The sequence below is a fragment of the Portunus trituberculatus genome, chromosome 14 (genome assembly GCF_017591435.1).
Source record: "Portunus trituberculatus isolate SZX2019 chromosome 14, ASM1759143v1, whole genome shotgun sequence".
Taxonomy (NCBI): Eukaryota; Metazoa; Arthropoda; class Malacostraca; order Decapoda; family Portunidae; genus Portunus; species Portunus trituberculatus.
Genome location: NC_059268.1, coordinates 13,904,184 through 13,925,549, shown reverse-complemented (window position 1 = coordinate 13,925,549; position 21,366 = coordinate 13,904,184). Strand labels below are relative to the sequence as shown.

The 21,366-nt window shown below is 42.6% G+C and overlaps 1 protein-coding gene across 4 annotated transcripts in view; it reads right to left on the bottom strand.

Moving 5' to 3' along the window:
- The window catches only part of LOC123503748 (tyrosine-protein phosphatase 99A-like), a 783,535-nt gene that overhangs the window by 150,950 nt on the left and 611,219 nt on the right, over window positions 1-21,366 (bottom strand). The gene's annotated exons all lie outside the window — the stretch shown is intronic.

Sequence of the window (21,366 nt, the reverse complement as noted above, 5' to 3'; positions counted from 1 at the left end):
GAGGGCGACAAGACAAGGGTTGGGAGGGTTGGCGGAGGGAAGAACAGTAAGGTAAAGGAGGGAGGCAGGTGTGAGCAGGGACGAGGGAAAAGAAGCACACGTGCAGGGGTGGAGTTGGGAAGGTAGGCAGCACAGCGAGGCACAGGAAAGAGGCAGGTGTGGCGAACAGGGACGAGGGAAAAAGACGCACACATGAAAAGGAAGTGCAGTGTTGCGGTCTCGCCACATCGACACAGCCAGGGAGGCCAGACAGACAGGGGCCACACGTGTAACATAAGGCACGCGGGCGACAGCATTATGCGCCGCTAAAAACGTCACCGTCCAGAGAGCAGATTCAATTACCTGCTCTTGACATCGGAACACTGCTTTCCTCTAAGGGCAGTTTCCGCTCCCTTTCTGAGGAAAAGACCGCCGCTTCCTCCAGCACTGGCCTTTCCCTAGCCGGGGGGTGACGCGCCCCTTGGGTGCCTCAGGCCTGTCGAAACGTTTACGGGGCCAGAAGACCTCGGAGAGAAGGCAAGGTTATTGTTCCTTAGGGAAGAGAAATCGAAATTTTCTACAAGGGGAACAAGAGAGGAGAAGTGAGGTGAGGTTAGAGGCAAAGGACAGTTAGACACTTGAGACTGAGAACAATTTTGTGACTCAAGGGTTTAGAAGAGGGAGTATAATAAGAAACAGGGATGGAGGAGGAACAGGAAAAAAAGAGAGAAAAGAAGAGCAGAAAGAAAAGGAGAGGGAAGAAAGAAATAAGAGAAGGAGGAGGAGGAGGAGGAGGAGGAGGAGGAGGAGGAGGAGGAGGAGGAGGAGGAAAGAGAGAAAAGAACGATGGGAGGAAGAAGAACAGAAGTGGTGGAGGGGGAGGAGGAGGAGGAGGAGGAGGAGGAGGAGGAGGAGGAGGAGGAGGAGGAGGAGGAGGAGGAGGAGGAGGAGGAGGAGGAGGAGGAGGAGGAGAAGGAGTAGGAGAAAGAGAAGGAGAAGGAAAAGAAGGAGAAGGAGAAGGAGAAGGAGGAGGAGGAGGCTATAGACTTAAAGACAGGAACAAAGTGCATCTAATTCTCAAGACTCAATGAAAAGAATAGAAAAAAATTGAGAAAACCAGCGCAGATTCTCTATATTAAAAACGATAAATTGGCAAGCATATAGCCCTCTCTTGCAGCCTCGGGGACGAAGGACAGGGCGGGGAAGAGGGAGGGAAGAGAGGGAAGGAAGAGGGTGGAATATATGCTGGAGGAAAGGGCGGAGGATGACACACCAGAAAAGGGGAGGAGGAAGGGTGACAGGCAGAACAGGATGACGTGAAGGCAGGGAGGCGGATAAAAATAGTGGGGAGAGAGATGTCTTGACTACTCGAGAGAGAGAGAGAGAGAGAGAGAGAGAGAGAGAGAGAGAGAGAGAGAGAGAGAGAGAGAGAGAGAGAGAGAGAGAGAGAGAGAGAGAGAGAGAGAGAGAGAGAGAGAGAGAGAGAGAGAGAGAGAGAGAGAGAGAGAGAGAGAGAGAGAGAGAGAGAGAGAGAGAGAGAGAAAGAGAGAGAGAGAGAGAGAGAGAGAGAGAGAGAGAGAGGTTAAAGGATGAAATGATGAAATGATTATGAAAAAACGTGAAAGAAATAGAGAATCTGAGACTTGCAGATCTTTGTGGTGGGAGCACACACACACACACACACACACACACACACACACACACACACACACACACACACACACACACACACACACACACACACACACACACACACACACACACACACACACTTGATTATGAAATATATTAATCACAGTACTTTTACAATACCTTTTATGTGTTAACTCCAGCACCAGGAGACGTTTTCATATTTATTCTACTTACTATTTGGAGATTTTACACAATTTTAGAATCTTATGTGGGGATTAAAATGAAAACTCTGGCCATAAATCTTCTGACCTCTATAGACCCTTTCTAATGTAAATCAATTTGTCTAATCACACCAACAATTCATGATAAAAATGCGTTCCAGTACTGAAGGGGTTAAGAAATCTGACATGGCACATATTCTGAGATATCTTTTGACATATAATGTGGTATCGTAATGAAATTTTGACGTGTTTTGGCATTTGTATGGGTAAAAATAACGGAAAAATCGAAGTTATGGAAGATTTTCATGGATGTTTCTAACGTCGCACATCTGCTTGGGCGTCTCTCAATTCACCAACACCTTTGCTGGTTTATCTATTTTCCCTATTTCCTTTTTCCTTCCTTATTTTCTTCTTATTCTTTTTCTCCATCGTCATATATGCAGATGCACCATACTACACTGAAGACTTACGGATAACTTAGAAAACCCTCTTGCATTATCAACGGAAATAAAATAAAAGGTACCACATTAAGTAAAAAAATAGACTGAGAGCACAAAACGTTGCAAAATACGTACAAAACACCACCAAACTCACCATTACAAAACAAACACTACACGAGCTTCAAAACACTAGCACACCCTAAGGAAAGCACTGGTGTTCCCTTCACGTAAGACCCTCTGCGTCCTGGCGTGGCGTGACCCTTCCATTCTGCCACGCCCACAAGTCAAGTTTCCCTCACCTCGCCCCGAACTCCCCTCCGTCAGCCGCCTTGGGTCACAGCAGGGCGGCGGGAGGTGGTCTTTTAGGGTCGGCTAACCAATTCAAACTTCGACCTCTAGCGATTCTTCATTCCTTTCAATTTAGTGAGTTAGTGACCGAGTTAGCGGGCGGCGTGTTTTCCGTCCCTCAAGAGATGGATGGATTACGGCCCCGCCTCCTAAACGCACCAAGGAAACTCTCTCCTTCTCCCTCTCTCTCCCTCTCTCTCTCCTTCTCTTTCTCTCTGTAAACTCCTAACCCAAACTTTTATTTTTCGCTTTAAACTTTGGACTTATTGCTCACCATCTTCCTTTATTTCCCTCTCTTTCCTGAACTGTATATCTTCCCAGGACGACCCGCGCTTCGACCCCGCCTCCCTCACTGCCACACTCTACCTTCAAGCTTACCTCTATTCCCTTCAATACACCTGAACTGGCACATCTGAGCCTGGCACCTGAGACACACACTGCATACGCTGATCACTCCCCACGGCCTGCTACATATACAATCATTCCACATACCCTCCACTCATCCAATCTCTCTCTATTTCCCTGGCCATTATTGATCGCTGGAGTTAATTTTGGATAGGGAAGTTAGGATAAGGGGTAAATGTGTTCGCGTCTATTGCCACGCTCCCCTCATCTCTATTTCTCCCCATTTCTTTGCTTTTTACTGACAGGAAGAAGGGTTGGAAGGGGAGCAGGAGAGCGTGATGAGGCCACTACTACTTTACCCAACCATTTATAGACAAATCCCCTATTTAAATAACCTTCAACCCATTTCCTTACATTGGTCCTCATTGATCGCTGCGACAGTAGTGGCGGGAGAAAAGGTAAGGTGAAAGGGGCAGAATGAAGCAGAGTGAGGCGTATATTGGAGGATAGAATACAGGATGGTATAAGATGAAGCGTATGAGATGTAGAATGAGAGAAAGAGGATAAGAAGGAGGCTGAGGGTTAGGAAGGGAGAAAAAGGACAGGAAGAAGGAGAATGAGGCATAGGATGAGAGGAGAGGAGGCAGAATAAAGGTAAAGCATAGGATGAGAGGAAAGAGGGTAACATGAATCAATAAAGCATCGTATGAGAGGGAAAGGGTGAGGTGAGGCCAGGAGAGGCGTGAGGTGGACAGCAACAATGGCAGCAGGAGTAGAATAATTCGCTTCATCCTGCACCATCGTTCCCTAAGGAGAGGACACCTTGCGTATAAAAGAACCAGTGCAGAATTTCCGTGAGCATTTACCTGGTGCACGCTCCGCCCTACTACGCCAGGCCCGGGTTGTTGCTATCTATTACTGGCGTATATTACCACTCTTAACGACACGCCCCTGATTTTAAGGCTATTGGGCACGCGACGGTAAGTAGGGAATCTAATCAAAATCTATTTTTGGACATAAATACCTGGATAAAAGAGAAAAGGGAAGGGAAACAGTCACAAGGTGTAGGTGAGGAGAAGGGAAGGGAAGAGTGTGGCTAAGAGGTTCAGGATGGAAAGGAGGAGGTAAGATGGAAAGACTTTTACTTAAACCTTAGTAATTATGGAAGTGTGTTGAAGTATTCGTGCGTTTAAAGGTAAGATTGATTGGTGTCTGTCTGTGTTCTCCCATGTACTCCTCCGCACGCACTCTCAACAGCCATTAATCTTTTATCACTTCGGCATTTTCTCCCAAATATCACAACAATTGGGTGTAGTGATGGTGGTGGTGCTAGCAGTAGTGTAGTAGTAGTAATAGTAGTAGTAGTAGTAGTAGTAAAAAATGTAGAAAGGTGTTTTATTGCGATATTACTTTTTTGGATGTTATATCACATCAAAAAACAGTGTTGAAACTGCTTACAAACCTACTTACTTACCCTGCTCTCAATCCATCTATCTATCTATCTATCCATCCATTTGTCTGTACGTGTCAAGACAGTCAAGGCACACTGTTCTTATATTCATGTGTTTTGAAGAATACATAATGATCTTCCCTGCTTCCTTGTTTCCTCCCACAGCGCGCAGTGCAAAGTATTAATCCTAGTTCCATTTCATTGCCTCTTAAAACGGTATGCTTATCATTATTATTACTATTATTACTATTATCATTATTATTATTGTTATTATTATTATTATTATTATCATTATTATTATTATTGTTATTATTATTGTAGGAAGGATAATCCCTCCAAAGCGCCTCGACAAATGGATACCCAACGTAATCTACGAGTTGCTGCGCTGAGGAAATGATCTTCGTGCTCCTGAGGGACGCGTCGTGATAAGCACTCCTCTGTGTATTTGATATCATTTCTACCTGTATACGTGGCGGATGGTGTCATTAAGTAAAGGTATTCGGTACAACCTTGTTCTCTGTCTATTTCTCACTCCTTCCTTGGAATCGTCGGTCAAATAAACTTCACCAACAACAATTGAATACAGGGATGCATTTTTACTTTGATTTTTGGGTATGATTAGACGATTTTACTGAAATTAGGAAGGGCATATGGAGGTCAGAAGATTAATGGCAAGAGTCTTCACTATTTCAATTCCCACATAAGTTTCTGAAGCTGTATAGAATCATCAAATAGTAAGGAGAATGAATATAAAAACGTGTCACGGTACTGAAGGGTTAATGACAGATAAACCTAACCTAACCTAACCTAACCTAACCTAACCTGAGGAAGAGTGCCAGCGTCCTTACATGTGGCATTTCCAGCATGAAACATGACGACCTACATCCACGCATCGTCTCCATCCATAAATTCATCTAACATTCTTTTAAAGCTCCCTTTTGACTAGACACAACCGATCTGATTACTCTCTCTCTCTCTCTCTGAATACGAACTGTGATTATTGCATGAACAACAACCAGCACCAATAGCAAGATACAACACACATGACTGATTATCACGTCTAACTTCTGGGGACCCTCGTGGCACTCTCCAGATTAGTTTAATTCACTCCAGTCTAGGCAAGAAGGGAGAGGAATGGATACAGTTGCCTCATGTACTGATGCCATATTCTACAAAATATTTCAGACCTAAAAGCTTCACCTGCTAACTACCACCTTCAACGGCATCGCTTGTTCTTAGATCCGTATTCAGAAACGTTTTGCTCTCTTACCGTGACCATTTTCCAAGGCCACAAAGATGATTAGCGGGGATTTCAAGAGTGTTCTCCAGTTAATGATGTAGAAATCTTGTCAATATGTCTCATGAAAGATAAAAACATCTTAAAAAAAACTCATGTAAATTTAAACAAACCCTCTTGAAATAGTGGAGGTGAAGCACAGGAGTGTTTGAGAATACGAGCCTTAGTCTTTGAGGAGCTGTTGGTCTAAAGCAGTTTATTTGTCTATCTATAAACTTTTCACCGGAAGATTTATTCAGTTTGATATCTAAGATTTTTCAGATACTTTTGTACTATAGTTGGAGAATGTTTGAATTGGTTTGGTTACTCAAGATATATAGAAGAATCCATTGTTGAAATAGAGGGAATTTATAAAAACACCACTGACATCAAAAAGGAGTGGTAGAAACGTTGAAATATTCCAGTACCTGTTGCTTTTATCTTTCGCCCAAACACAAAACTAACGCCCTGTTTTCACAGTCACTCAGTGTCTATGTAAAAAAATCCCTTTTATTCTGTAGTACTTTGCTTTTTCTTTTCTTTTAGTAGGACTGCCAGTGTGGGATTGAAAGAATGATATATAAAATGTTAAAAAGACCACACCAGTACAAGTTATATATGATTCATAGACCTGCACCTCACTGGACTTGGCGACATTAGTACTTGGGGTCTGCAGGTACGAGTGGAGTGGTACCCAAGAGACCCTGGTGGTGCCGGAGATAGGAAACGTGATGGGTGTTGACGGAGCGCTAATGACATCATGCCACTGCCTCCTCCAACTCTTCCTAACCCACTCGGACTCACAAGGAGGAATTTCAGTATGAATCAATATCAGTTCCACCTTACTGAAATACTTGTGTTAATGGCCTTGATGGCGCTGAACGGCGTGAGGTATGGGTGTGTAAAGGGAAAAAAATGCGGTATTCAACTTGTACCGGTTATGAGGGTGGATGAAATGAAATGCAGTTAGAATCTCATATTCTTAAACACGTTATTCTCTAAGGACGATTTTTAAAGACCACATAAATGATTAGTTCCGTTTCTGTGGTGTTATCTTCTATTCATTACTGGAATCATGAAACTCCCACCGGAAATCATGAATCATTTGAATCTTTTGAAAATAGTCAAGAAAAGGCTCTGAAATGTTTGGGAGTATTAGACCATAAGAAGGAGGCTTTGAAAACTTGAGGAGACGATAATAAATAAAGCAGAAATAGTTAAAAAGTCTCCGAATTAATATAAAAAGGAAGAGAAGACAATATTGGCCGAGTAGGTGTCACACTAAGAATCGTATCCTGAAACCCTTTTGTTCACACACCACGACAATTTTCAGAGGTCACAGAAACAATTAGCCAGGTTTTCAAGAGCGTTTATTCTATTCGAAACGTAAAATGATTGTTAAGCAGTCACTGGAACCATAAAAAAGCGCACTTAAAAACATTCAACTCCAAGTACAGCGTTTTAAAAGTAGTGGCGGTGGAGACAGAAGTGTTTCAGAATACGGCCAATGTTAAGTGCGAGGATGAATTACCACAGTCAGAGGCCAGCGACAATAGCAAGGACTGAGGGATTCCAATAACAAATGCTCAGTCCTTAGAGTGACAATGATGAATAAAAGGACAAATCAAGCTATACGTCAGGACCGCTGTAAACATGAGCCGGCGATAACATGAATTCTGAAATTGATCCTTATCGTTTGTTTTTGAATTTTCATCTCTACATGCTATTTTCATATGAGAAGATTAACCCATTCAATATTGAGACGCAGTTTTACCTTGATTTTTGGATACGATTAGACGATTTTATTTGCTATAGGAAGGGTCTATGGAGGTCAAAAGATTCATGGCCAGAGTATTTACTATTCTAATCCCAACATATGTTTCTGAAGCTGCATAAAATCACCAAAATACTAAGCAGAATGAATATGGAAACGGGTTCTGGTACTGAAGGGATTAGATAAAATGATGTTCAGTAATACAAAAACTGAATGACATTCCGCTGTCCTCCTCCTTCTCTTCCTTGTCCTCCTTATACTCCTTATACTCTTCCCCCTCCTCTTTTTACCACCAAAAATGTAAAATAACTAAAAATGCTATATATAATTATGCCTCATGATATTGTAAACTTATTCATCGAACTTCCTTCCTTCCTTCGTGTATGTGACTTGCGATCTTCAAGGAATACTGGAATACTAATATAAGGCACATACACAAACGCTAGAAATGAATCGAACATCAGTTGTATCCTGCCATTCATGAATCTTTCGCTATTCTATATTTGCTTCGATAAGTCACACAATGCATCATTATAAATTAGAACAAGTGTTTCTTTGATCATTCATTAATATCGCAACAATGATTTGCGAGAGGCATGCTGCTGTTTGTTCCCTGTGAGTGTGTGTGTGTGTGTGTGTGTGTGTGTGTGTGTGTGTGTGTGTGTGTGTGTGTGTGTGTGTGTGTGTGTGTGTGTGTGTGTGTGTGTGTGTGTGTGTGTGTGTGTGTGTGCGCGTGTGTTTGCTTGCTCTAAACGGGGACCACATACTCGTGAATTTCGTTAATGTTCCTAATGCTCGAGAAAGAAAAAGAAAAGGAATTTGCTTTTGTTCCTTTGCATTCTTTTCTTTCTTTGGCGGGGGTGTGGAATTTCGCAGCCAAGGCCTCTCTGCTCTCTGTGTTGCACGGCGCCGCGTTGTCACTCGTGTTTACTTTAATCAAGGGAAGGCTTACTTTTCCGGAGGGTCGTTCAGGTGACGTGCGTTAATTATTGTTCCATTTATTATTTTTCAATGTGAAGATGTTAGTGTGCACGCGAGTCACGCCAGACGAGAGAGAGAGAGAGAGAGAGAGAGAGAGAGAGAGAGAGAGAGAGAGAGAGAGAGAGAGAGAGAGAGAGAGAGAGAGAGAGAGAGAGAGAGAGAGAGAGAGAGAGAGAGAGAGAGAGAGAGAGAGAGACAGGTAACTAGTACAACAGGGGCGCTAACAAGAGCACAAATCCTAGTTTTGCACGTTCCGAACAGGGAGGGGGAAAAAAAAGTTCTGCTGAGCGTAGCGAAAAATAAAAGTTCAATAAAGTGCAAGCCATAATTAGAGCCCTTCGTCAATTACTGGACCAACACACACACCAACTGTGGACGCGGCGCTCGCCCCGACATGCCGCATTTTGCTAATTACGAATGATTTGCTGGTGTCTTTTTTTTCAACACGCCCCCCTTGCCATCCCCGCTTGGAATTATATGTGGCACCGCTGCTGGAGGTGGAGAAGGGGAGGAGCACTGGAGGAGCATGGGAGAGGAGGCGTGACGGGTGCTGGGAGAGGTGAGGAGGGAGAGGGAGCATAAAGGAAGGTTCACATGTCTAAGTAGTATGACCGTGAAAAATTAATAATGAAAAAGGAAGGCTATTAAGAGTGTACGGCGGGGTGGTGTTGGTGTTGGTGGTGGTGGTGGTGGTGGTGGTGGTGGGGTTGGTAGGGGGTATCTATATAGTTATCTCCCCCATCCACCATTCCTTCCTGCCGCAGCCACTCGGTTCAAGGCTCGGTTTGCCATTTTAGTCTTGCCAGAAGGTTAAACTTTGATTTGCTGCTACGTAAATATTAAGAAGTGTAATTACTATGCACGTTACTGTTCCGCTGCTGCTTCTTGTTCACCGTGACGGCACCATCACCACCGCTACCACCACCATCACCACCACCACCACCACCACGATCTCCATTAATGATACATATTTTCACTATCGCTGCTCCTTTTATTCAAGAAGGCTCAATGATTACTATGTGTTTTTCTATTTTCTATCTTTCTTAACTAAACCCTTTTTCAGATTTTCCAAAGCCTATCGGGTACTGAAAACGAGGGGCACTGGTTTTCCCCCACTCAGCAGGACTGTGTGACTTTGTGTGTGCTCTGCCGATCAATTATTGGAAATTTAGAGGAGCAACGTAGCGGTAAAGCAATCCAGCTCCCTGCCGTCGCTCCTCCAGTTCGTCCTTCTGCCCCGGCTATGAACACACGCTTCGATATCGATTACTCTGGAGGAATTCGCTCCGTGTTATTATTATTTCAAGAGCACCTTCCTAAAAAAAATTTAACCGCCGTGCACTATCCTATTTTTGTTGTTCTGTTGAAATAATTATTCACGCTCGCCGCACACCGATCCGCAGTGAACCGTCTCGCGCAATCTTCCATCGCTTTAATTGCACAAACTGTCCTCCAGAATGTGTGGCTGGTTAGTCGATTCCAGGTGAGTCAAGGTACAAGATGAGACTCTCCTTACGTTCTACATGGCTTTTTTTTTCTGTCTACACAAATATGATCGTGGTGCAAGTAAGTTCTTCATTAGAGCTCAAATTCCTCGTTCATGTTTTATTGTACGATTATAATAAAACTAAGGCAACGGTGTATCAGGCAAAGACTTTACTTACACCTGTCCTACAACGTGTATATCCTCATATCATTAACTCATTTACACTTATCGTCACTTACACGTCTACCGATAATTTTATTTATTTATTTATTTTTTTGGTAATGGCTAAGAGTCTCCTTATCATTGTCTGTGTTTTCTATATATTTATACTGACCACAAACCAATTATGTGTATCTATCCATCAGTTTATCTACTAATATCTCTCTGTACCAGCCATTCTATACCTGTCTTTACATGTTAACCACAGAACAACGAGACTTATCAATCCATTAATCCATCTATCTGCTAATCTATCAGTGTATGGCAATGAATCGATCTCCCTTTCTCTTTGTATCAACTATCTACACTGACGTCCCTCCGTATACGTATTGTATTAGCCACAGATCAACGGCTTCCAATGAAAATTTTTGTCGTGAGGTTCCCGGATTAGGATTCAGCGGAGCATGAAACGATCTGCAGCAAAACTTTTATTAATCCTGCAATAAAGCAATTCCAGCGGCCCACGTCACGGAATTTTTCTCTTGAGGATGAACCATTTAATATATTTTCTGACCGCCGGCAAACCTTCAAACCCAAACCTCCCTCCTTCGGTACGCCTGCTCCTCCGTCAGGCATGTAATGGTCCTAAGAATATTCCCCCTTCAGACTGTGGGCTCCGCAGCGGAAATGTTTGCCAAGAATCAACTTCCTCTGCCCACTAATGCGAAATGAGGAAAAGCGTGAGACTCATGGAAGCTGCTACTGCATTTTTGGAAAAGTGTGTGTGTGTGTGTGTGTGTGTGTGTGTGTGTGTGTGTGTGTGTGTGTGTGTGTGTGTGTGTGTGTGTGTGTGTGTGTGTGTGTGTGTGTGTGTGTGTGTGTGCAAGATCAGTGATGCGAGTGCGAGTAGGCTACACTGCTACACGATAACTACAACTAGAGGAAACGTTCATTAGAGAACGTGTGGGGTTTCTCTCAGAGACGGTGAAGAAGCTGTAAAATGTAATGGTGGCTTGACTTCGACTGTGCAAAATTAGACAAAAATTATGTGATTTATTGAGAGCGAAATTGCATAAAAAAAAAACTTGCCTTTGATAACAAGACAAGATATAATTTCCTTACATAAAGATTAGTATTTACAAATGTATATCCTAACTTTCACTTATTAGATTAAATTTCAAGAGCAACAGAGATAATTAGTTGGGTTTTTTATGGGTATTTTTTCCTTACGATGATGAATACTCCTCGTTAAAGTATTACCAACCAGAATTATGAAAATACTCTTGAAAACACAAATGACCTTCACTACAACAAGTTGAAAGTAATTAAGATCCGTCGCCGGAATGTTGGGGAACTCAGAAACAAGAGATAGTTTTAATTCAGTGCATCCCAAAAGTGCCTCACATTTCCCATATCATTCACTATTTTATACACATTTTTTATCCCACAGTCATGGAACTCTGCTTTTCTCAAGATATCAATTTTAGATGCAACACTATTAAAGCACGCCAGGAAAATGACTTCAGAGTAATGTAATGTAACTTTTTTCACATCTTTAGGCAATGAAAGGAGATGAACGGTCGTACGGATGCTTGAGTAGGTTATCTGATGCCAACCACACATGTTGCAGTAACAAGAGCTCACATTTCAGCACCATATTCCACACTGGTTCCTGTAAGTGTTCTTGGCTCAGTTATTAATTTTTGGTATGTTGTAGAATTTAGATATTTGGGTACAAACAAACGTACATTCATACGAACATTTGTCTTTTATAGGCATAGATATAAAAAATAACACATGGAAACTAAAATACGTTACGAGTACAAAAATATCTTCCGGGTTCTGATAACAATTAATAGCTGGAGAAAAACGCGTCAAAACACAAACACACACACACACACACACACACACACACACACACACACACAGTTAACCCCTCTACCACCAACACTTTCCTCCATACTCAATACATTTTTTTCCAGAATAACAATTACGTCACCACTTAGCGCTTCCCTAGTCACACTCCCTCGTTCAGCAAGGCACAGACGTATCCAATAGGCAAGGCTGGACACTTAACACCTCACCACCCTACTGCTGCCCCTAATATAATTACTACTCTGGTGATATTCAAAGGGTACACTTCTCGAAATTAGTCAGAATACGAGAGCCTTAAATTGCTGGTTTTGACTTTATAGTTTACTGAAAAAGAAAATGGGTTATAATAGAGGTGAGCTAAAAATACTGGCAGGTGGGCAGGAATGTGTGTATAATGCATGCATCCTTTGTATGGTGCCTGGAGTTAGTATTTATATATTTAGAAAGTTATGACGAAGGCTCTTTATTAATCTGTTTCCTCGACATAATCAGTGAAGACTAACACGATTTTATACCCACTGTATCTCACCATAAACGTGACTCACTAAAGATTCCATCCTCAAACGTGACTTTAGTACATCAAAACGTATACTCTTGTAAAAGTTATCGGGGATTTCTGTGGTGATATAATTCTGACAGTCTAGCAAGGAGTCTTTATCGTGGATAGAAGAAACACCAATGAAAGCCTGACTCTTCATCCCTGAGGCGTTTGGAAAAAGTTTTAGTCAAAGTTTGAAGCGTTTAAGATGACGAGGCCTTCGCGCACACCTGTTACCCACCCGCCAGACACTCGCACTCATTCACATCTTGACAACACACGCGTGATAGCAAGTAGAAGTGTTTGGGCGACACACACACACACACACACACACACACACACACACACACACACACACACACACACACACACACACACACACACACACGTCTGCGCATGTCTCTTAAATACACACTCACTCCCCTCGACATGTTTTCATTTCATTAAGTAGGTAAACTTTAATCTAACAGCGCACACGAGCAGCCACCGGTACACACACACACACACACACACACACACACACACACACACACACACACACACACACACACACACACATCAAAACAGTCCGTTCCCATCCCATCCTATCTCATCAACCTCCGCATCATGTCACTGCAACACTCTGTCACGTTCACGCCTTATTTTCGTCACGGAACTCACACGTTACAGAGAAACTATACCTCTTTGAAACTACTTACTCAGGTGGACGATGGCTGAAGACAACAGGTTATTGAAGTCTCTGGAAACACTCCCACGTGCTCTTACCTGGAAGCGGAAAGATGCAAGTTAGTACAGAGAACTAAAAGAAAAAGATACATACTTCATACCTGTATTAGTAAATGTGTAATATCGTTGCTTACAGTACAAGTTATATAGTCTAGTAGCAGCTGAAATTTTCTCCATTGAGGCTGTCTTATGTGAGATGTGATGATAAGAAAAAGAAGAGAGTGATTAAAATGGAGGCTTGTGGAGGAGGAAGAGGAGGAGAGGAGGAGGAGGAAGAGGAGGAAGAAGAGAAGTTTGTTTATCTTCTCCATGCTACTAACGGCGTCATAACACATGAGAGGCGAACAGTGAGACCTGATCCAAGTGGCAAGTTGTGTTTTGATGCCTAGACAATGCCTTTACACAACTGAGGCTCAGGTGATAGTCTCTCTCTCTCTCTCTCTCTCTCTCTCTCTCTCTCTCTCTCTCTCTCTCTCTCTCTCTCTCTCTCTGAAGGTAACAATAATACACTGTCGGAACGTTATACACTAGGAACATAATGTTTTCTCTAACTGAACACACTTAGAATATAATGTTTTCTCTACATGAAAAAGTTTATTACATTGCTTTGAAACATAATACCTTTTTAACATACCCTAACCTAACTTAACCCATTCAGTGTTGGCAATATTTACTCATCCTAATATCCTCCTGTTTGTCAGAATGAAAAATAAATAAATAAATAAGAAAATAAATAAAAGATACGATAAACTGTAGCCAGTGACTTCAGATGATTTGTTTAACCTTTTGATTATGAATACGAAGCAGGACAGAAAACTAAAAATCTTATAATGGTGTTTAAAGGATAATGAAACTAATACTTGGAAGTGAAAGGGACTAATGAGGGTATATACATAAATAGACACATTGATACATATTAAAACTTAAGATAACTGCATGTTGCCTAAATTACTAGTACTTTGGTGTGTGTGTGTGTGTGTGTGTGTGTGTGTGTGTGTGTGTGTGTGTGTTTGTCTTCCCTACCTGACCTCCCCGTAGTCCCGCCCAGCCCGACCCAGCCCCGCCCCGCCCCGCCGCCGCCGCACTTTACTGGGGGATAACTTTAATCCTGCTCTGTGTCCCCTCCTTTATTGGCCACTTCTCACTCTATTACCGCCGCGTGTGTTGTGGCGGAGTGCCCCGAGACTCTTCCTCGCGCGATTTAACGCACTGAAATTTTCTCATCCGCGCTTTCTCTGTTTGTCTTCTTTTTTTTTTTAATGTAATATATATATATATATGTCAGTCTCTCTCTCTCTCTCTCTCTCTCTCTCTCTCTCTCTCTCTGTGTGTGTGTGTGTGTGTGTGTGTGTGTGTGTGTGTGTGTGTGTGTGTGTGTGTGTGTGTGTGTGTCCGGGTTCGCTTGCATGTTTGCGTGCGTCGGCGCAATGGACACAAAGCACAACAAAAAACAGGTAAAATAATCCTTCTTTTATTACCTTTCCTACCCACAACCCCGTGCCCCCCGTCCCTCCGTCCCTTACCAAGCGCTGCAGTCCCCGCGGGCGGTGAGGGTTCGCTGAGGCCCTGTTAAGGCAATGGGATGGCAATCTGGGATGGAAATTGAGTCACAAATGAGTTTTACGTCGACGGTGGAGCTTCAGTTCCTTCCGACGGGCAACAGAACCTTTACACAGCTCGTGGAGGAGGCAGGCCCGGCATTCAAAGTGCCCCGGGCCGCCAGACAACGACATGAATATGAACAATAAGAATCTTACATTGCAGCCTCAAGAAAAGAAATCAAGTTTAATATTCGGGATTCACACATATCTTAAAACTTTACTATTCCTGATATTATTCAAGTTTTATTTTTACCATCTCAGCTTCATATCTTTTAAGTCTATTACCGGCAATCCTCACGTTTTACTATTTAAGCTCCATATGTCTTAGAACTCTATTAATTCTGACACTTAGCAAGTCTTACTCCTCCAGGTATGCATCGCTATATAACTATATTGTCACTGTTATTACTCGAAGTTTTAACATTTCAGCTTCACCAAACTTAAGACTACTATTACCGCCACGTTCAAGCTTACATACTGCAGCTTTTGAGACTATTACTACCATTACCTATAATATTTCACCACCATGGAACTCTAGCCCACTATTACTGATACTATTCCCACAGTCACTGGTACACGGACGAGCAGCGCGGAGGGGGGAGAGGAGGCCCAGAGTGTCTTGCTATAGTTGTTTCTTTAAAGTCGTACAGTTGAAGTCTGTTTGTCACGCGGGTCCAAACACAAACACGTGATGTATAGGTAAACATTCACCGGCATGACACAGAGCACTCACTCAACAAGTAATGCGACACACACACACACACACACACACACACACACACACACACACACACACACACACACACACACACACACACACACACACACACTGCAAAAATGATACTATGTAGAGATCCTGTCAAAACATGTAAAAGTTTCTACTCCATTCTCTCCACTCTACACCATGAGAGAGAGAGAGAGTGAGAGATAGATATATAGGTAGATAGATAGAAAGATAGATAGATAGATAGATAGATAGACAGACAGATAGATAGATAGATAGATAGATAGATAGATAGAAAGATAGATAGATTGATAGATAGATAGATAGATAGATAGAGAGAGAGAGAGAGAGAGAGAGAGAGAGAGAGAGAGAGAGAGAGAGAGAGAGAGAGAGAGAGAGAGAGAGAGAATATTGAGGGCCATCTTCTCGCTAAAGCGATTAGTTCCAGCACGTGAGCCAGCCGTAATAAGGGAAGACAGGTACCAGGTGACGCTGCACTCTGTCTATATACAAACATGGATCGCCAGGACTGCACGATCCATGAAAATAGAAAGCAAACAAAGGCAAAAAGACAGATGGACATACACACAGCCAGACAAAGAGAAAGAGAGAGAGAGAATGACACCATAACAACCTGCATTTAAGTAAAGATACATTTCCACAAGAACAAACAGAAAATAATGGTACGTTAAAATCCTGGCGGTGTATTTTCTGTCCTCTTCCGCTCTTCTCTCCTGTTCGCTGTTCTTGGTGGAGATTGTTCTCTTACTGCAGAAACATCTCCAATTGTAAACCCTTCCGTCCCTCGCTTTAGTAACTACTGCTGGATCACGCTACAACACAGTACATGCATGGAGGGGTTGTCTAAGTGAAGTTTGTTATTCTTTAAGGTGTAATAATGAAAAGCACAAACATTTCGGTAACAGCAATAGAGAAATGAGCAGGGATACAGACGAAGGAATAAATACATAGATCAGTTTACAGAAAGATTAAAAACCGATACTACTACTTCTGCTGCTACTGCTATTACTACTACTACTACTACTACTACTGCAACTACTACTACTCCCAATACTACTACTACATCAAACACAAATAAAAGGGCTGTACATCAAACAAGCCTGGTCAAATTGCCGCTTCATGCCACAAAAAAAAAAAAAAAAAAAAAAAATAAAAATAAAAATAAGACAACAAAAGCTCCATAAAAACCAAGAGTCAATTTGGTTCAGTATTTTTGCTGCCATTCTAATTTTAGCATTATCATAGCTACTGCTACTACTACTACTACTACTACTACTACTACTACTACTACTACTACTACTACTTCTACTACTACTGGTGCTGCTGGAATCGTTACCACCACCAACACCACCACAACCACTTCTACAGGTACTACTTCGCGCTTCCCAGCCAGTAAGCGTCTCTGCAGCAGCCGTGTGTCAGCCAGCAAGTGCGTAGTGTGGCGAGAGGCTGGTGGTGATGGTGGTGATGGTGGTGATGGTGGTGGTGGCGGCGATGGTGGTGGAGGATGCAAATCTGTGTAGTCTCCGCGTGGTGGCTGTTAAAATGTAAATTAATTAGCCATTTACAGGTTATCAGCGGCTCTCCACGGTTTATCGGACCAGATGATGAGGGCGAGGATGGTGGTGATGGTGGTGATGGTGATGAGGCGAGTGGCGCGGATGGTGAATGTGGTGTAGTGGCGCTTCAGGCACGGGTGGTGGCAATGGCGATTATTGTTTTGTGATTATGATTGCCCGAATATGGCGGAGCGGCCTCGTTGTGTCTCTTCAAACACTTATAAATGTATCACATCAGCAGTATTTTCCAGTAAGCGTACAGCGCCCCGCAATCCAACACAGTTCTAGCTTGTAACTGGAAATACTCTTGCTTTTTATCCCTCGCAAATCTACGCGCCACCGAATTACTGTAAAATTTGCCGACGCCAGTGTTCATTTGCAAGAGTAATGTGCTGGGGCTTCCCACTCTGCCTCTTGGCCCTCTCCCTCTCCCTCTCCCTTTCTCTCTCGCTCTCCCTACGCATACCAGGCGACCTAACCTCTTTCCCTCTCGCCTCCCTGTCCTCTGCTCGTTGATTCTAGTAGTAATAGTGGTAGTAGCTGTAGTAATGGTAGTAGTAGTATAAGTAGTATATGTAGTTAGTAGCAGCTCTCAAAATGACTATTTTCAAAGACCACAATGTTAATTTGTTACGCTCTAATGATGTTTTCTCCCTACAATGGAGTATCGTCCTTGCTGCACCCTCACCAGAACCATGAACACTTCCTTGAAAACTTGCACCGTTGAAGACTTCCACTAACAAAGAGCAGGCGAGATAAGGCTTTAAAATGCGCTAGAGAACAAGACATCACATCTTTAACCCTACCATTCAGTATTGCAGCCTCTTCAAGCAGTCCAAACAAATATAGTAATGCACTGAATTATCAAGGAACCGTAACACAGTACGTCTCAATACCACACTAGAAAACTCTCGACTATGCAACCTTGTAACTAAAGCGCAACATTCAGTCATCACAAGGGACACAGGCACAACACATACATAGGTAACCTTCCGCTGGTGACATTCAAGAGCCCCACATCACTGTCAGGAATGGGTTTTACGCCAACTATTTCCTCCCATTCTGGTGGAGAAGGGCAAAAAGGTCGAGACGAATGTCCGGTGGATTCTTCAGATGCTTCTCTCCAGGGAAAGAGGAGCGACCCGCCGTGCACAGAGGAAAGGGTAGCCAGGGCGCACCAATGTGTTATTTAGGTGTCAGCGGAGGTTGTCTGGTGCCCGGAACGGAAGGGATGCAACGATATACTGGTGCTCCTCGATGTCTGTGTGTGTGTGTGTGTGTGTGTGTGTGTGTGTGTGTGTGTGTGTGTGTGTGTGTGTAGCTATTTTTTCTTTATAATACTGTTTTCTTTTGTTTCTTCTATTATATAGATTTGTGTGTGTTTCATTACTTAGCTGAGAGAGAGAGAGAGAGAGAGAGAGAGAGAGAGAGAGAGAGAGAGAGAGAGACTGCAATTTTTTTTTTTTTTTTAAGGTGCAAGGCCCATACCTTCCTGCTGTTCTGTCTATTCTGTACACACCTGGCGGGGAGATAACTGTGTGAGCAGGAGCCTGTACTAAATATTCATGGCCGGGACAAACGTGTGTGTGTGTGTGTGTGTGTGTGTGTGTGTGTGTGTGTGTGTGTGTGTGTGTGTAATTCACTGTTTGTTTGATCTGCTGCAGTCTCTGACGAGACAGCCAGACGTTACCCTACGGAACGAGCTCAGAGCTCATTATTTCCGATCTTGGGATAGGCCTGAGACCAGGCACACACCACACACCGGGACAACAAGGTCACAACTCGATTTACATCCCGTACCTACTCACAGCTAGGTGAACAGGGGCTACACGTCAAAGGAGACACACCCAAATATCTCCACCCGGCCGGGGAATCGAACCCCGGTCCTCTGGCTTGTGAAGCCAGCGCTCTAACCACTGAGCTACCGGGCCGTGTGTGTGTGTGTGTGTGTGTGTGTGTGTGTAAGTCAGGATAGGCCCTTCAGTTCATCTCGAGACAAATTTTCCTTCACAAACAAACAACGTGAGTAATTTTGTTGATCACCGTCTTACCTTACCAAATTTCATCTTCAAAACAGAGTAATCGAGGCGAGTTTTTGATCACTCACTCCCTGGCCATCGTAAAACACAGCTCTCAAGGGACCGACAAACACTCACGCTCTCCCTACAAACCTGCAATTAATATTAGACGTAGGAAACAACTTTTAACCGCGATTAGTCTATATAAAAGTGAAGACTAGAGTAAAGAAATGAAGCAACATAATAAGGACACAATTAGCAAGACAAACAGATAGATCATAAAGGTGCAATTAATATTAGACGTAGATAACAAATTTTTACGGTAATTAGTCTAAGAATGAAGACTAGAGTAAAGAAATGAAACAACATAGTAAGGACACAAGATTGCTCTGGGTTGAAAAAAAGTTAGTGAAATTAGCAAGACAGACAGACCATCGAGGTGCTTTGTTGCAGTAAAAAGACCACCTCCTAAATTAATGGCGAGGGCGGAAGGAAATATAATAGGGACTAGTGAAAGAAAATAAATACAAGGGAAGACGAGACACTGGCGAGGGGAGGAGGAGGGAGAGCACGGGTTTGGTTGGAGGGAATGGGGAGGGAGAGTTGATGGAGGACACTGCCTGGTGGGTGGCGCAGGGAGGAGGTGGAAGACGAGAAAGGGAAGGCGAGGTGGGAGGGACACTGGTGGATGGCACGAGGAAGTTTTGTCTGGAAGATAAACTACTTTAGATAATGCCCTTCCAAAACTTTCTTTGTCCTCATCATATTCCTTCACTTCCCTTATCTCTGTTTCATGCCTCTTAAATTTTCGTCCATTCTCTCACTTTATTTTCTTCATTTATCTTTTGTGTCTCTCTGCGAACGTTATTTCCTTCCAGACTGGCGCCATAAACCTTATAAAATAGTCGATGCATTATTATGGCGGGTCCATTTCTCTTCTTCTCCTCCTTCCTCTCTACCTCCTCCTGGTCTTCATCATTATTTTCCACCCAGACCCCAACGCTACTCTTATGACAAATTTTCCCTCTTAATTTTCCTAAAGGACGGAAGTTAATCACATGGCTGAGTTCTTGCGCACGTTAAGCTTAGAAAAATCATCGTTATATACACAATCAGAAGCAGTACACACACACACACACACACACACACACACACACACACACACACACACACACACGCTAGAGTTACTGATAAATGAACCACGAGTCAGAGAATGTGGGAGCTGAGGGAATGTATTGCAGTGCTTAGTTCTGGAGCATCGCAAGCGAGAAATGTCAAATTGTGGAGTGGGCAGAAAGGATGGGGATTGAGAGTAGCGATGACTGATTAACTAAGAAAAATAAGAAATAAATACTCTAAAATAAAAAGAAAGAAAAAAATGAGAATACCACCACTAAATATTACAACTATATCAATTTCAACTACTTCTACTAAAAACCTGCATTTGTTTGTGTGTATACATGTATATACGTATTGTATATGGGCATGCTTAGCGTAAAAGAGTGAAGGGAATGGTATCCTAACGCACCCAAAACGCAAACCAGAAAAATGGGATGAGAGATGGCATAATTGACAAACTAAGATAATGATTAATGAATACACGAAAGTAAAAAGCAAGAAAATAAAGAAAAATGAGAACACCATCACTAAATATTACAACAACGACAACAACAACTTCAATTTCTACTACTAATAATAACCAGCATTTGTTTGTATGTATGCATGTATATATCTGTGGTATATGGACATGCGTATAAAGCGTTAAAGAGAGCGAAGGGAATGGTAACCTAACTCACCTACATTCTTAAGACGTCACCTAATAAATGCTGACACAAATACAAAAATAGTAAGGTGTTGGAATTTTGGTCACGCAAGGACGTCCATCCAACTATAACCTGTTGATGTCTGGTGTGGAATCCAATGCCTCTACCACACTGCGTTATTGAGAGGAACTGAGGAACTTGTAAGAATCGAGGAGGACAAAGACTAGCATTCAGAAACGCTTTGCTCCCAGACTACATCTATTTGCAGAGACCACAGAGATGATATGCCTGGTTCTCAAGACTGTTTCGTCAATTAATAGTAGAAATATGGTAATAATTTGCCACTAAAACCGTAAAAACACACTTAAAACTATTTGCAGAAACCACAGAGATGATATGCCTGGTTCTCAAGAGGAGTTTTGTCAATTAATAGTGGAAAAATCGTGTTAA